Raw genomic sequence first — 17,001 nt, forward strand, 5'->3', positions numbered from 1 at the left:
GCAATTATATCGTGTATTAAGTGGAACATTTAAAAAAAAAGCTTCATGGCACAGATTAGAGACCTTGGATTTGAGATCAATGGATAAAAGTTAATCATGCAACTATAAAAAAAGCCATTCTGAAAAACAGCTAAAATTCAATTTTAATCAAATTCTGTAAACCAAGATAAATTCCAGATAGATCAATTGTTGAAATGTAAAAGATATCAGGAGAAAAAATTTGAAAAAAAAAGAAATGCAAAAAATTAATGTGGGATAATTTTTGATAAAAGAGAAGTAAGGAAAATCTTCTTAAGGAAGTCCTATCAAGTACATATAATTTTGATAAATCTGATATGTAAAAATTTATTTAAAAAACTACAGGACTAAAGAATTTATAAATAGCACACAAAGTGGAAAATTAACAACCCAGAAATATAGTAATTACATTTCACAACAGAAACAAAAATAATTTACTTAGTACATCATAAAAATGGGTATGGGTGAATGAAGGAAATAGGTAAAAGGTATTAACAGGCAATTCATAGATAAAAAATACAAATAATTTTAAACATGTGTAAAGGTACTCTAATTAAAGGATCTCTATGAAAGAATACAAAGTAAAAATAATTTTAATAATTCATCATATTGTCAAATGCCATAAATGTATATCACATGCTGGTTGTTGAGAATGGGAACAAACAAGTACTTTATAGACTGGGGCAGGATTGTGATTAGTACAACCTCAAGAATGACTATTTGGCAGTCACTTTAAAATAAACATTTTTTAAAAATTTTATTTATTTCTCTCACCTCCTCCCCCACTTTGCTCTGTTCTATTCTCTGCGTGTTCTTCTGTGACTGCTTCTATCCTTATCAGTGGCACAGGGAGTCTGTGTTTCTTTTTATTGTGTCATCTTGATGTATCGGGTCTCAGTATGTGCATTCTTGGGCAGGCTGCACTTTCACGCTAGGCGGCTCTCATTACAGGGTGCACTCTTTGCGCGTGGGGCTCCCCTACGCGGGGGACACCCCTGCGTGGCACAGCACTCCTTGTGCACATCAACACTGCACATGGGCCAGCTCCACACGTGTGAAGGAGGCCCAGAGTTTGAACCGCAGACCTCCCATGTGGTAGGCGGATGCCCTATCTGTTGGGCCAAGTCTGCTTCCCCAAAATAAACATTTTAAATAAATGTAGTATTTGATGGAAGAATCCATTTTGTGGGACTCATATTAATATATTTTCAAAAAGAGATATATTTATTGCAGAATTGTTGCTCATAGAAAAAATTGGAAACAATATGAGGAACTGGAAACCTTAAATTTAGTAAATCTCTTTGAGGTCTTTATGTGATAGGAGGCTAAGTGAGAGTAAATAGGTATACATGAACATGGGCGAATAGGGATATAGCTTTAAGATGTTTATGAGTAGAAGTAAAATTTATACATTCAGACAAAATGCACAAACATATATAAATATTATATTGGTTAAGATGATTACTTGAAGAAATTTAAGAAATAGAGGAAAGTGATTGCCTCTGGGAGGAGCTCTATGAGACTCTGGTTAGGGATGCATAGGAGATTGACTTCTCACTTTATGCCAGTTCATATGTTTTCCATGTTTACTATTTATTATTTTTAAAGTTTCAACTTTTAAAAAGTAAAAGTGTCAGATACATAAAAATCTTATGTAATGCAACTGAAAATAAATAGAGGCCAGTCTACATAGCATCAAATATTTTAAATAGCATAATAACAGGAATGGACATAAATGATAAGAATATAACTAAAAACAAAATTATAACTGAGAAGAGGTATTAAATATAATGCAGGAATTAGTTAAAATAATTGCAATTATAAAAATTAAAATCAATAATTCATTATATAATATTTTTGACTCCCTGCAATATATTCATAATGCCTTTCCAGGTGGAGTGCAAACAAGAGCATAGAGTATGGATTAGAGTGGACTTACTGATATTCTATTCATGAACTATTATGATTAGTAATCAAAGAAAATGTGGCATTGAGTGGGAGGAAGCAATGAGATGTAGGGGCATTTTGGGGACTTGGAGTTGTCCTGGATGATGCTGCAGAAACAGTTACTGGACATTTTATGTCCTCCTATGACCCACTGGGTGGACTGTGGGTGAGTATGGGCTATGATATGGACCACTGACCATGAGGTGCAGCGGTGCTCAGAGATGAATTCACCAAGGGCAATGAATGACTCGTGATGATGGAGGAGGTTGTTGTTATGGCGGGAGGAGTAGGGGGAGGGGGGTGGAGGTAAATGGGGACTCCGTATTTTTTGAATGTAACATTAAAAAAAATAAATAAAGACAAAATTAAAAAAAGAAAAAAGAAGCATAAAAATGAAAAAGAGAGAGCATATTAAGCTTACATTCTAATATGGAAAGTGCAATCAATAGCCCGGTCATAGCCCTAATCTTAATAATTGCTTTGAAGGAAATGAAAAGGTGCTTAGACTTAAAGTAACTTCTGGGTCCCTAGAGGATGTCTACTAAAGCCAAACGATTCTCCTCATGCAAGACAATGCGTTCATTTATTGTCTGATATAACTTTTCTTCTCTAGAGCTTCTTCATAGCATTTGTCATGTCTGAATTTCTCAGAGTATATATTAAAGGGTTCAGCATGGTTATTATGACTGTATAAAACACACTCAATGATTTGTCAATAGAGAAGTTTCTAGCAGGTCTTGCATACCTGAAAATAGATGGAACAAAGAAGAGGACAACCACAGCGATATGGGAACACAGGTAGAAAGGGCTTTCCTCCTCCCTTCTTGATTAAGGTTCTTTTAGGCATGCAAAATGACACCATAAGAGATCAGTAAGAGCAGAAACATAATACTGTAGATCAGGCCTCCATTAGCCACTAGTAAGAGTCCAACAACATGAGTATCAGTAAAGACAAGTTTCAATGAGAGGAACATGTCACAGAGAAAATGACTAATAACATTGGGACCACAGAATGGAAGCCCATAAAGAGAAGTCAGTTGAATTACTGAGTGCAGAAAACCTCCAATCCATGACACTATATTAGCAACACAACACACACTCATTGTCTCATGATAGTCAAGTAATGCAAGGGCTTTCAGATGGCCACATAGTGGTCATATGCCATGGCCAACAGAAGAAAGACCTCTGATCCACCAAAGAAGTGCTTCAAAAAGATATGGCTCATACAAGCTTGGAAAGATATGTCCTTTTGTCCAAAGAAGAATCCTGAAATCAATTTTGGGGAAATTACTGAGGCATAAATGACATCTGTAAATGTTAAGCCAGCAAGAAAGAAGTACATAGATGAACCCAGGGACTTAACAGTTACAGTCATAACAGTAAGTTGCCCACCATGGTTAAATGTAGAAGATTGAGAAGATAATAGAAAGTACTTTCTGGTCTTTCAGATTCTGTGCAAGACCCAGGAGGACAAAATAAGCCACATTGTTTCTTGGTCCCATATTCTTCTGTAGGTATTGATTTCAGATTTTAGGAGTTTATCTATAAAACAGTGAAAGTTTTTAAAATGTAATATAAGTCTAATCTTTCTTTTCTATTCATTTAATCAAAAAATGTGCAAGCATCTATTTCTGTCAAAACAAACATGGACATTGTAATTACAAATTGAAGACATAATTCTCTGCTTTCAGTGATTTGATACATAATGGGATCAGACAAATACAGAACAATGTAATATACTATTATAAATATCTTCTTGTGATGATAGGGGTGCATATTGTAGGATCATCTAAATAAAACTTGAATTAAGGAAGGTTTCCTAGAGAAAACTGTTTTTGGTTTGTTTTAAAGAATTAATAATTGACTAGAACAAGAGAAGATGAGAAAGGAATTCTATGAAAAGGTGTACTATGTATAAAGTAACTATCATGTAAACTTGAAGACCTATTTAAGGTAATCTATGTGTTCAAGTGGTTACAACTAATAATGAATGGAATATTATAGACCTGAGGAAATCGGGGGGTGGAGGAAGGATGTGAGCCGATGTCTGCAGGGGTGGAATCTATGATGAGCTGGCAGTAAGTATGAGCACAAAGAAGAGATAAAATGGGGACAAGGGGTTGCCTTTGGGTGGGGCTTTGCGGGTTTGAAGGGGGCTGGGGATGGGCGAATGGGTAATATTGCCCAAAAAGTGGAGGGAGGGAGGGGCAACATACGAACATAGGAGAGTGTCAGCTGTTGGTTGAGAGTAAAATGCTGAGAAAATCATATCAAAATATAATTAGGAGGGTTACCTGTTTAGGATGCTCGGAGGGGATGGTCTGATGTGGAATGGGCTCCTGGGGAATGTCTGAATGCTCATTTTGCCAGAGTGGGTTGTACCATTAGGTAGAAACCCAAGAAGTGAGAGTGGGGGTGGACCCACATCCTGGGGAGGACTAATGCCATCAAATAGAAGGAACTGTATCTCTCAAGAGAAAGGGTGGCTCCCAGGGCATTGGGACAGTTGAGCAAGTTAGGCCCTGAACACTATTGCAAGTATCTCTGGACGTGGCTCCTTGGGAAATGGAGGTTGGCTGTCACTGTGGGCCCCAAGGGGAGGGGAAAATGGATGTTAAATGTGTGGAACCAAGGTAAATGTGGGGTAAGAGAGGAGTTTCGTGAGAGTACACAAGGATGGATATAAAACATGTAATATTACACCATAAACATATAGGGGACGACAGACTAATAATGTAAACCATAATGTAAAACATAGGATAACTAAAAATTTAGAAAACTGTATATCCTAAAGTATGGACCACAATGTAAGCACAGATGTCACCTTGTTTGAAAGCTATTGTCTCAGAGTCTGTACATCAGTTTAAGTAAACATGATATGAATAAGTTATAAGAATATCGCTGTGGAAGGGAAAAGGTTTTATGGTAGATGTGTAGGAGTACTGTATATTGTATATATGAATTACTGTGGTCTAGGGCTCTTGTGAAGAGAAGTTCAATAATTAGGAAAAAAGAAAAGAAAAAGATAGGAGGTAGAATTTTTCCAAATCAACACGTATTCTAGATCTAACCTTTAAACCCATCGCTATATTCCATTTTACTAGTAAGGGATCCTGACATTATATTGGGCTTCACTTTTCAGGAAGTTTTGGATCACAGAGTGGTTCAACAATGGCAGCGGGGGAATACTGGTATAGGATACTATTGACAGGTGATATATGGCTGACAGGGAGCTATACAGGGCATATGTCCAGGGTGTATGGTAATGCTTGGATATACTCATAGTGGCAACAATTAAAAACTACAGCTGGGGGGGTACTGGGTTCCTGGCCAGGGGTGCTCTGTTGTGGTCCCTAGGGGAGCAGCAGCAGACCCCCAGGTGCAATGGTAAGGACCAGTAAGGAATGAGGGTCCAACAGTGAGACCATGATACTAATGACTATGCTTGTGAGCCTATATGCCTGAAATAAGAACAAGGCTTAGAGCAGCACTGTGTCTAGGAATTTCCTCCTGACAGCCTTCGTATTACTCAAATGTGGCCAGTCTCAAAGCCAAACTCAGAATGTAAATGCAATGCCTTCCCCCCAGCATGGGACATGACACCCAGGGATGAGCCCCCCTGGCACCGAGGGATCACTACCAAGTACCAACTGATGATGCAACTAGAAAATTACCTTGGATTAAAGGTTCAATGCGGATCAGCAGAATATCCCTGTCTACTTATAATAACATGACTTTAAAATGCTGTTTGACCTAATGTAAGGGGGAAATGGAAAGGAGAAATGAGTTTATATGGCTACGAGTCTCTAAAAAAGAGTCTGGAGGTTGTCAGAAGGATTGCCCTTATGCACAACTGAGCAGAGTCTAAGAGACAGATAAAGTAGATACAACCCAAGGTATTGGTTCCTTTGAGGGCTAAAGAGACCCATGGGTTCTATGGTCATGGCAGATGGGGTTCACTGCCATGTCAGATCGCCCTTCTTTGGAGCCGGTGTTTCTGCGTGATGGAACTGGACTCAGATGGGATCTCTTTTCACGAGACTTTCATGCTACTTTACTGGAATTGTAGTTGGTGTTGGGGTTTAAGATATATTTAGGGGATTTGAATCTCTGGACTGACAATAGGATAGCCAGGCCCTGAGCCTCAACAGACTTCAGCTCCTACACTCTGATTTATTGGTCTTACCCCACTCAGCTAAGATGGAGTTGAAGAAGGACAATCAACACACCATGGAGCTTAGAGTGCCTACAACTGAAAGCAGGAGGATTGCATCCAGTATCCATGTGGAATCTGAGCCTCCTCTTGACATAGAGGTGCAACGGACACAACCAATCCAAGGTCCACAGAGAAAAGGTGGCATTGGTGTAGGAAAAGTGGCCATGGTGGCTGATGGGTGCGGGAAATGGGAGGAAGAAATGAGATGTGGAGGCGTTTTTGGGACTTGGAGTTGCCCTGGATGGTGCTTCAGGGACAATCACCGGTCATTGTAAATCCTCCCAGGGCCCATTGGATGGAACGTGGGAGAGTATGGGCTATGATGTGGACCATTGACCATGAGGTGCAGAGATGCCCAGAGATGTACTTACCAAATGCAATGGATGTGTCATGATGAAGGGAGTGAGTGTTGCTGTGGGGGGAATGGGGGATGGGGATGGTGGGGTTGAATGGGACTTCATATTTTTTTAAAAATGAATAAAAAAAAATGGTACTTGAGGAGATCCAGGAAAATGTGTTGCTTAATGAAATATGGTAAAATTGCTGGTCTTTGTTGATAGGCCTTTTGAAGTTGGTGACATGAATTAATAATGGACTAAATTTTCCCTAGTATCTAACTTTTTCTAGCTTTAAGGGAAAACGTTTGCATAAGGCTTAGAATTACATTGGGGAATTTATTAGTTTATGAAATTATACTTTTGAGGCTGAGAAAATATCCAGATCAAGGCATCATCAGGTGATGCTTCCTCACCAAAGACTGGCTGCTGGAGATCCTTTACTTCTCTGTCACAAAGCAAAGTACATGACAGCATCTGCTGGTCTCTCCCTTCTCTTCCAGGTTTCATGGCTTCCAGCTTTTTGCTTCCATGAATTTCTCTTTCTTTGTCTGACTTTCATTCTCATATAAAGGAGAGGATCAAGTAAGAGGATTAAGACTCACCCTGAATGAGATAGGTCACAACTTAACTAAAGATTGTTTTCACAAAAAGATCCTTCACACAATGGGTTCACATTCCCAGGAATGGATTAACTTTAAGAACATACTTTTTCTCTTTAAGGTTCTGGCCAGGGATTGAACACAGAACCATTAGATTCAAGGTCTGAGAGTCATAAAAAGAATGATGCTTTATCTTCTCAGCTTGATGGACTGGCAGCCCTACTATTTCTATGGGCTTGTGCAGTGGCCATACTCTTCTGAAACACTGAGGTAGAGGCTCCAACATCTTTAGGCATTGGGGTGATTACCAGGCTTTCAGCTCCACCTTTATCAAGCATCAGGGTGGCAACGAAGCTATAGGCTCCACCCTCATCAAACATTGGGGTGTCCAGCCTCTCCACAATCTGTCATATACCTAAGAAACCTAGGGTGCTTAACACTCTATCTGAAGGATGGGGTGGAAGGCTCACTCTCTCCATCTTCTGGGGCATTTTTATGCTTTCCACATGCATGAGTGGGTCCATTCTCTTGGCTTTCTTCAGTCCAGACTTCAGCTTCCATGTCTCTGCCTTTAAAGTCATTTTTCTTTCAGTCTGTCCTTTTCAGTCTAGACTGGCATTGGTTCCACTCATACAGATCTAGCAACAAAAACAAAAAGTGTCACTTACGTATGTAGCACACAGAGGTCCAAGCCATAAAACAATAGGACTTTCCTCAATTCCTTTCTGGATAACTGCATTTCCAATCCCGACTTGCATTCAAATGTCTAATTCTTTTTCTGTTCAGTTAACAATGATTTAATTATTTTATTTATTAAGTTTTCCCTCTGCTTTGTTCTGGAGGTAGTTATTGCCCTTTATAGAGAATAAGTTCTACACTGCCAGTGTGCACTCTTTATATTTTTAAATATGAAGTTCTCCACACTTAGCATAATGTTAACTTTTATTAATTGGACTCTGAATAAATATTTATTGAATGATTGAAATGGTAGAAATATAAATTATAATTCAGTTTGTTCTAACTCTATTTCCCTTATTCTTTGAACAGTCTGTACAGGTGATGTGTGAAAAATGAACCATGATAATTGCCCATCAATTTGGGGAGTTGGGCATAAAAGAGATAATGTATGTGAAAAGACATAGACCCATGCCTGATACACAGAATGTGCTCAATAAATCCAGTTGATCTTTGTCATTGTAAAGCTTAGACTTCCTTAATAATTCTGACCCTCCAATATCAGTTCCTGAAATTCATTATTATTTCTTCCTGACCATTTACAGACTCTCTTTCTAGACACTAGAAAGACACTAGGCACTTCTGAAGTTGTTTCTTTGTGAAATCAAAAATAATTTAAAAAGGACTAATTAGATGATACCAGCAATCTTGTCCACACACCTGGGAACAAGGCTGAAGCTTGTTCCAGCGCTGTTTCAATAAGTAGTCCTACGAGGGGACAATTAGTTTCCTCAGAGAGGCAGAAAACATAAAACACTGATAATTCCTATGATATCACTCACACCTTACAAAAGACCTTTTTCAGGGAAGGAGAAAGATTTTCTATGATATTATGCTAATGAGTTTTTTGCTCTGAATTTAGTAGAAAGCAGAGCCAAAAAGCGGCAGCACTTTCTGTGAGGCTTTTTTCCCCCTAATGTTAGTAGTCAAGCCTTTTTTTTTTTCTTTTTGCTTGCCAGTGCTGGAAGAAGTAAACAGTTGGTGAAAGCTGTTGGTTATACAAGAAAGGCTGGAGTGAAGAGGTTCTAGTAGTGTCTCTGCCATGAATCACCAGGTGACTGGAGATCAGCTGCACCTATTCTTTTGGAGTCTCAAATTCACCATCCTTAAAATGGAAATAATTCAAACAATATTTTAAGCATTATAGAATTCTTTAGCAAAGAAAAGGGAAATGGATGATAGAGTGAATTCCCAGGTGCTTGTAAATGAACGACACTAGCCTGAACTAGTACTATTCTGAGAAACTTGAAGCTCAAATGAATTTCTATAATCAGTAGCAATATATAAATTAAACCCAATTTGTGATTTTCTTCAATATAAAAACAGTTAGAATCTCATCCAGAAGTTGAATCATGTGAAACAGTCAAATCGGGAATGAGATGCTTAAAGCTGGTTTAGAAGATCCTTCAAGAACCCATCCAGATCCACTATCCCATGATATTAGGTCATAAAAAAAGTGATCTCTCTGTGTTCCCAAGCCAGACAATGTAAGCTTTCTATAGTCTACTATTTGTATTTAAATAAAATTAAAATACAATTCAAATAAAAATGCAGTGTAATAGTTTCCCTAATTTTCTCATTAATTTTCACAAAATAGTTTTGTTTCTTGGGATAATTCAAGCAAGAGATTTCCTTTCTTTGTTAATCCTTTACAATTAATCTACTTTTAATTCCCACAAGTTTGAATTACATTGATGAATCAAATTAACATTTTTATTTTAGAACATAAAATTCATTATTTGGCTCATTGTACAACACATATACTGATTACATTTTCCACAACTTCATGTATTATCTAGGAGGATAAGTATTAGGGCATTTTTCTTATTTATAATAAAATATACTCATATCATTACCTACTCAGTCTGAACTTATACATTTAGGTCCTTGGCTCCTTAAGCAACAAGAAGTTGCTGCCCATGATATTTAAGACGGTTATAATCAGAGATGACATTCATTGAATGCTTATCACAGGCAAGACTCTGAGCAAACACTTGACATGAAGATTTCATTTAATTTACTCTTCAACCTCAAACTGTAGTACTATTCTTTTTTTTTAAGATTTATTTATTTATTTCTCTCCCCTCTCCTCCCCCTGCCCTGGTTGTCTGTTCTCTGTGTCTGTTTGCTACATCTTCTTTTTTGCCTGCTTCTGTTGTTGTCAGAGGCACCTGGAATCTGTGTTACTTTTTGTTGCATCATCTCTTTGTGTCAGCTCTCTGTGTGTGTGGTGCCATTCCTGGACAGGCTGCACTTTCTTTCACGCTGGGCGGCTCTCCTTACGGGGTGCACTCTTTGCACATGGGGCTCCCCTACGCGGGGGGCACCTCTGCGTGGCATGGCACTCCTTGAGCGCATCAGCATTGCGCATGGGCCAGCTTCACACGGGTCAAGGAGGCTGGGGGTTTGAACCGTGGACCCTCCATGTGTAGACGGATGCCCTAACCACTGGCCAAGTCCGCTTCCCTGTAGTACTATTCTTATCTTTATTTTAGAGAAAAAGAAATTGAAGCTCTGAAGTCTTTCATAGTTACACAGCAAATGAATGATAGAGAAAGATTTGGCTCTATATAAATGGTAATATAGTGTAGTGGAGAAGCATACAAACTCTGGAGTCAGAGAGTCTGGGTTTAAGCCTCAGGTCAGAAACTAATTAACTGAGTGATTGGCAAATGTGTGTCTCTTTCTCTTACCCTGCTAAATGAGAAAATGCCAGTAATCTACCTCATGGGACTGATATGAGAATTAAACAAGCTGCCCTATGTAAAGAAGTTAGGAGATGGCTTGACAAAGACTAAATACTATGTTGGTGTTTGTTCTTATTACCACATTGTGCATTCTTGGCCATGAGGTCATATTCTGATGAAGTCCCAACCAACCTTTAATTTCAGTAACTCTATTTATCTTCTTACAGTAAAGTGTGGAGAGAAGATAATGAGGCAGCTTTCTGATCAATGCAAGATTCTTTTTTCCTGCACTTTTTACATTTGGATTCCCTGACACTTAACGGTTCTCTTTTCATTACTAGGGTATATAACATCAGATCTTTAACAATTTGGAAGATGTAGCTAATTTAATAGGGTTTATATTTGTGAGAAAAGAGTGGATTGGGGGACCAGTGATGGTTATTAGTTTAATCCAAACCAATATAGGCACAGGTGCTTCTACAATATCACTACTGCTAGGTATATACCCAAAATAATTGAAAGCAGGGACTTGAACAGATATTTGCACACTGATGTTCATAGTGTCATTATTAACAATTGTCAAAAGATGGAAACAACCCAAGTGTTCACCAACCAATGAATGAATTTTAAAAATGTGATATATACACACAGCGGAATATTATTCAGTTGTAAAGAGCAATGAAGTCCTGATACATGAGATGGTATGAATGAAACTTGAAGACATCATGTTGAGTGTTATAAACCAGACACAAAAGGACGAATATTTTTATGTTCTCATTGATTTTAAACAATTAGAATAAGCCAACTAACAGAGTCAGAATCTAGAATATAGGCTACCAGGAGAGGAGGTGAACATAGGGAATGGGAAATTAAGGCTTAAAATGTACAATGTTTGTATTTGGAATGATGGAAATGTTTTGGTAATGGATGGTGGTGATGGTAGCACTGCATTTTAAATGTGATTAACAACACTGAAGTATATATAGAAATATGATTAAAAGAGTAAATGTTAGATTGTATATATGGTAACACAATGAATATTTAAAAAAATACCTGGAGACCTACACTACACGAAGAGTGAACATAAGTTAAGCATTGTCTTTAACAGTACAATTTTTTTAAGTCCTATCATCAGTTGTAACAAATGTCCCACACCAATGCTAGTGTTGTTGGTGGGGTGGTATGTAGAATTCCTGTATTTTATGCCTGATTGCTCTGTAAACTCACAACTTTTTAATAAAGAATAAAAACAGTATAAGCAAATGAGTTTACTCTTAGCCATATATGGCAGCCCTGAGTGCATCTAAGTCAGGTCTCTAGCCCTTTTCAACACATTGTATGGACCAAGTATAACTGCTATATTGTAACTGAGAGGCTAAGTGCTCTGCCTCTGGAGACAGAGCAATCCCAGTTTGAATTTTGTTTCCCACACGTACTAGTGGCATATATAGGAAAATGATAGGAGATACAGATAGTGGTCATATCAAGGAAAAATCATATTTGCCTTACGGGACCTTTGGCTCAGCCCTATAAGAAAATAGGAAGCCATTTCAGGGTTTCAAATTAAAATTAGATTCCTAAAAATCTAAATACAAAAATTCCTTTTTAAAAATTATCAAAAAATAATATTTAAGAATATATTCTTAATCTAAAGTTCCTGAAATAAGACATGACCAAAATGTATTGACAAATACGACAATCTACTAAATAAAGCACTTATAAATGACAAAGACATCAAAAGCAAAGCCAAAGGAGCAGTCACTACATAAGAGAAGATATTTGAAAATATGTATCAGTCAAATAAATATGTATCAGTCAAATAAAAAACTCTTAGAAATAAGAAGAAAGTTTATCAAACAATAAATGAATTAGCCAAATATATGTGAACAAGAAACTTACATTATACCTGAACTATGGAAAACTGACATTGAAAAGGAGGATAAGACAAATTAAGTCCTCTACTGAAGGTATACAGCATTCCAGCAACCTCCATTATTTTTCAGCTTAGTCATTTTTCCAACAATAATCTCACCATTTAAGGAAGTAAGAAATGCTATGTCCCTTTTTAAATGGACGGACAGGTGGAGAGAAATGAAGCAACTTGCTTACAAGACTAATTAATTCCAGAAACAAGATGAGAAATCAGGTCAACTTGATCCAAAGCTCTTAATCTCTGACTCAAAGAATATCAATGTTTCTGAATGTTTTAATATTTCATTATGTTGCTGGTAGGGACTCTTCTGTAATCCAGAGTTATTTTTGTTCAGTGACATGATGCAAACTTGTTTTTACTTAAGTGGTAATGTAACAACTCTATTGTTTTCTGAGTATACTTTTCCTTAGTGTTTAAATCATACTTTAATATGGAGATATTTTCTGCCTTAACTCTACAGAGTTTATCAGTTGTATTTCTTTTGCTCCAGTACTATCTTCTCCCAATTTTTTTTTTTTTGCACTCAATTGTAGGGTGAATATAACATTTTTAAAAAGTACCATTTTATGCAAATACTCTCTTCTTGTGGTTATTATATGTAAAAATATCCTATAGCTATGGTGGTAGAACATTTTAATACTCAAAATTAGGCAGGTAAAAGGAAAACAATGTATTTGGATAAAAGTCTTCTTGAAATTTCTTTCTCTATTATTTTAAACTTATTTCATATAAAATTGTTTAATCTGTTAAAATAAAATTCTATTCCAGCTGCAAATCTGGGTATAAAAACTTTTCAAAATATTTATGCTGATCAGTTTTATACACACAATCATGGCTGTATTATGACTTTTGTGGGCACTATATAGTTTGTTTTCTTGGGATCACTTCATTCATAAAAAACATTACAACTTATATCCTATTTGAAAATAAATTAAAACATTGTATGTGCCCTTGAAATCATCATGGACCCTAGGCACTGTCTATTGTTTATAGTGGATGTCAGCCTGCCAGATATAAGAGTTCCTAGAAAATTAGATCCAGATAGGAACAAGACTTTCTGGAGTTTAATCACTTGAGAAGGAGATTAAACTTCTATGAAGTGTTACTAGTATTATTTGCTTAAATACTTCAGTCACAAAATTTATTGATCATTGATTTTCATTGTTTGATTCATGACATTTTTCATTTCTGCATTTCTGAGGGTATAGATTAAAGGGTTCAACATAGGAGGTATTAGGGTACAAACCATGGTCACAACTTTGACAGCAGGGAAGGAAGTCATGGGTCTTAGATATAGGAGTGAACAGGGTACAAAGAATAAGACGATGACAGTGATGTGAGAAGGACAGGTAAAGAGGGCTTTGCGATGCCCTTTTGAGCTATGAGTTCTCAGGGAGCAAAGGACGATAACATAGGGAGCCACTAACATACAAAAAATGAGTAAACATAGCGACTCAATATTGGCAGCAATCAGGGACCCTAAAGTATGAGTATCCATGCAGGCCAGCTCCAGGAGAGGTACCAAATCACACATAAAATGGTCAATGACATTGGGGCCACAGAATGGTAACTGGATCATGAACAAAATCTGGATCCAGCCATGAATTAACCTCAAAATCCCAGGTATCTCCACGAGGAAACTACATATAGGCCAGCTCATGATGGTCATGTAGTGCAGAGGCTTACAGATGCCCACGTAACAGTCATAGGCCATTCCCATTAACAGGATGATTTCAGAGCCACCAAAGAAATGCTCAACAAAGAGCTGGGTCAGGCAGCCACTGTAGGAGATGGTGTTTTTCTGAGGGATCAAGTCAAAGATCATTTTGGGTGCTGTGGAAGAAGAGTATAAAACATTGATAATAGACAAATAAGACAGAAAGATATAGGCAAACCCAGGGCTGCACTGATGAAGATGGTGACTGAGATGAGCATGTTACCTGCCAATGTGATCAAATAAGTGATGAAAAACAGACAAATAAGATTTTTTGCAGTTCTGGATTCTGGGTCAGAGCCAGCACAATGAGTTCTGTCACATTGTTTATTCTTCCCATTGACTCCGCTTGGGTTACGGTCATGTCACCCAACTGTAAAGATCATATTCCCAAGTGATGATATTTTTAATGAACTACCAATATATTCTATCCCTTTTTTATTGTGTACAGTTTTCTTTGTCTAGCTGTTTGTAGATTCTGCAATGTTCAGTCTATGTTCAACTGCTGTTGTTTCTTTCCTAGGGAGCTTACAAGCACTGTCACAAATAGTCTCCATTTGCTTGGAGTGACATCAACAGGATGGATGGGAAAGAAGTTCCAAAATCCTGTCCCTCCACAGGAACAGTAAAAACAGAAGCAACTGCCTAAGGACTCCAGAAAATAGTCAGAGGCTTATATAAACCAAGTCAATGTTAAATACAAGAAAAGCTAAATTAAAATGATAGGAAACACTTTTGGTGCTCTTACTAAGTCTACCCCCAACCACTTCCTGGTAAAGTCAGCAGCAGTTTTCATTCCGTGTGGATTCCTCGAACTGGGTAAGCAACAGTGATCCCATTATTCACAGACTGTGGGATAGTTATAACCATACTATCCTATCTGGTGCCATCTGATGTTGACTATCTGATCCAAGATGCTTATCTCTGTCTCACTTGTCCAAGAACTTGCTCTGGGACAACTGGGAGACAACTGCGAGCCATGGCAGTTTAACCTCTGAAAGAAAACATCAAATAGCAGTGACTTGGGACAGAAAAATTACATGATTGAGACATGAAATAGATCACCTAGGGTCTGAGAGGAAAGGCTGCAGAGAATTTTTTGGGGAAATTGTGGTACTTGTTGTGTCCAGGGCAATCCAGATGCCCAGAAATACCTGAAAGAATCCTTAACTTCCAGTTCAGACTGTTCTGTAGTTTCAGTGCAAGGTTGGATTAGTACTGTGTCTACTAACCTTGGGTTTAATTTGTTCTTTATTTCTAGTTCTTTGAGTTATGAAGATAGGTTATTTATTTGTTGGTTTATTCTTTTTTAATCTAAGTATTTAAAGCTATTAATTTCCCTTGGAGCACTGTCACTGCTGAATCCACTAAGTTTTGGTTTATTGTGTTTTCATTTACTTTCATCTTTAAGAAAATAATTTCCCTTGTGATTCCTTTTTGACCCAATTGTTGTTTAAGAATATGTTGTGTAATTTGTGCATATAGATGAATTTTTCAGTTTTCTTTCTGTTTTAGATGTCAACATTCAAAATTTTCTCTTTGTCTTTTGCATTCAAGGGTTTAACTATTATGAATCTCACTGTGGTTCTCCTTGTTTATCCCATTTGGAGTTTGAATGTTTTAGCTGTGTATATTCATGTTCTTCCTCAAATTTGGGATATGGCTGGCCATTATATATACAAATATTTTTCTGTCCATTTCTCTCTTTCTTTTCCTTCTTTGACTGCATAATACATAATACAACAACAAAAGAATAAAATATCACAACACTGTAGTCTTTGCAGATTGGCTCTTTACTAGGCCTCTCCTTCAGTGCTCAGTCAGTTGTGCAGAGAGACTAAAACAGTCTTAATTGGTATTTCAGTGTTTTCTCTTAGGTCTTTCTGAGCATATGTCTTGCTCTGGAGATACTCATGGACTTATAAATTGTATCTATATATATAGAAATTTCAAGATCCTATGTCAAAAAAAAAATACAAATAATACACAAAGGGCTACTAGACCTAATAAATGACTTCAGAGAACTTCTGGGGGTATTAGATCAACTCACAAATACCAGTTGCATTTCTATCCAAAAACTATTAACATAAAGGGAATCAAGTAAATAATCCTTTTACAATATCATCTAGAAGAATAAAATATCTAGAAACAAATTTATATAAGCTTGGGAAATACTTTTAAACAAAAACTACAAAACTATGTCAAATACTACAAGACTACTCAAAGTGATCTACAGATTCAGTGCAATGTCAATCAAAATTCCAGCAGTCTATTTTTCAGAAAAGAAAAATATGATCCTCAAATCATATGGATTCATGAAGGGCTACAAATGGCCAAACAATGTTAAAATTTGGAACAAGGTAGGTCTACTCGCACATTGGCATTTCAACCTTACTATAAAATACAGTAATCAAAAGAAGGCCATACTAATATAAGAATGGATATATTGACCATTAGAGTAGAACCAAGAGTCCAGTGAAAAACTGACATCTGGGGCCAACTTAATTTTTGCTAAAGTGACAAGTCCAATCCATTGGGGAAAGAACAGTTCCTTCCAAAAATAGTGCTTGGACAAAAATGGTGCTTGGACCACTGGACAGGACACCCTCATTCAAAAACTGAAATCTGACCCTGGCCTCATACCATATACAAAATCTACTCAAAATGGATCAATGATATAAATAAAATAAATAAAATAGCTAAAACCATAAAACTACTAGAAGAAAACAAGGAAAAGCCTTCAGTACCTGGTATTTGGCAATGTTATTTTTACATATGGCCCCCAAAACATGAACAATGAAATTTAAAAAAATA

At 37.0% G+C, this 17,001-nt stretch overlaps 2 pseudogenes; both read right to left on the bottom strand.

Annotated features, from left to right (window-relative positions):
• Positions 1 to 2,574: 2,574 nt before the first annotated feature.
• LOC105744243 (olfactory receptor 4A47-like) lies at positions 2,575 to 3,467 on the bottom strand (annotated as a pseudogene).
• Positions 3,468 to 13,614: 10,147 nt separating this feature from the next.
• On the bottom strand, positions 13,615 to 14,527 carry LOC101431109 (olfactory receptor 4C45-like; annotated as a pseudogene).
• Between the last annotated feature and the right edge of the window lie 2,474 nt (positions 14,528 to 17,001).

This window comes from Dasypus novemcinctus, chromosome 10 (genome assembly GCF_030445035.2).
Source record: "Dasypus novemcinctus isolate mDasNov1 chromosome 10, mDasNov1.1.hap2, whole genome shotgun sequence".
Taxonomy (NCBI): domain Eukaryota; kingdom Metazoa; phylum Chordata; class Mammalia; order Cingulata; family Dasypodidae; genus Dasypus; species Dasypus novemcinctus.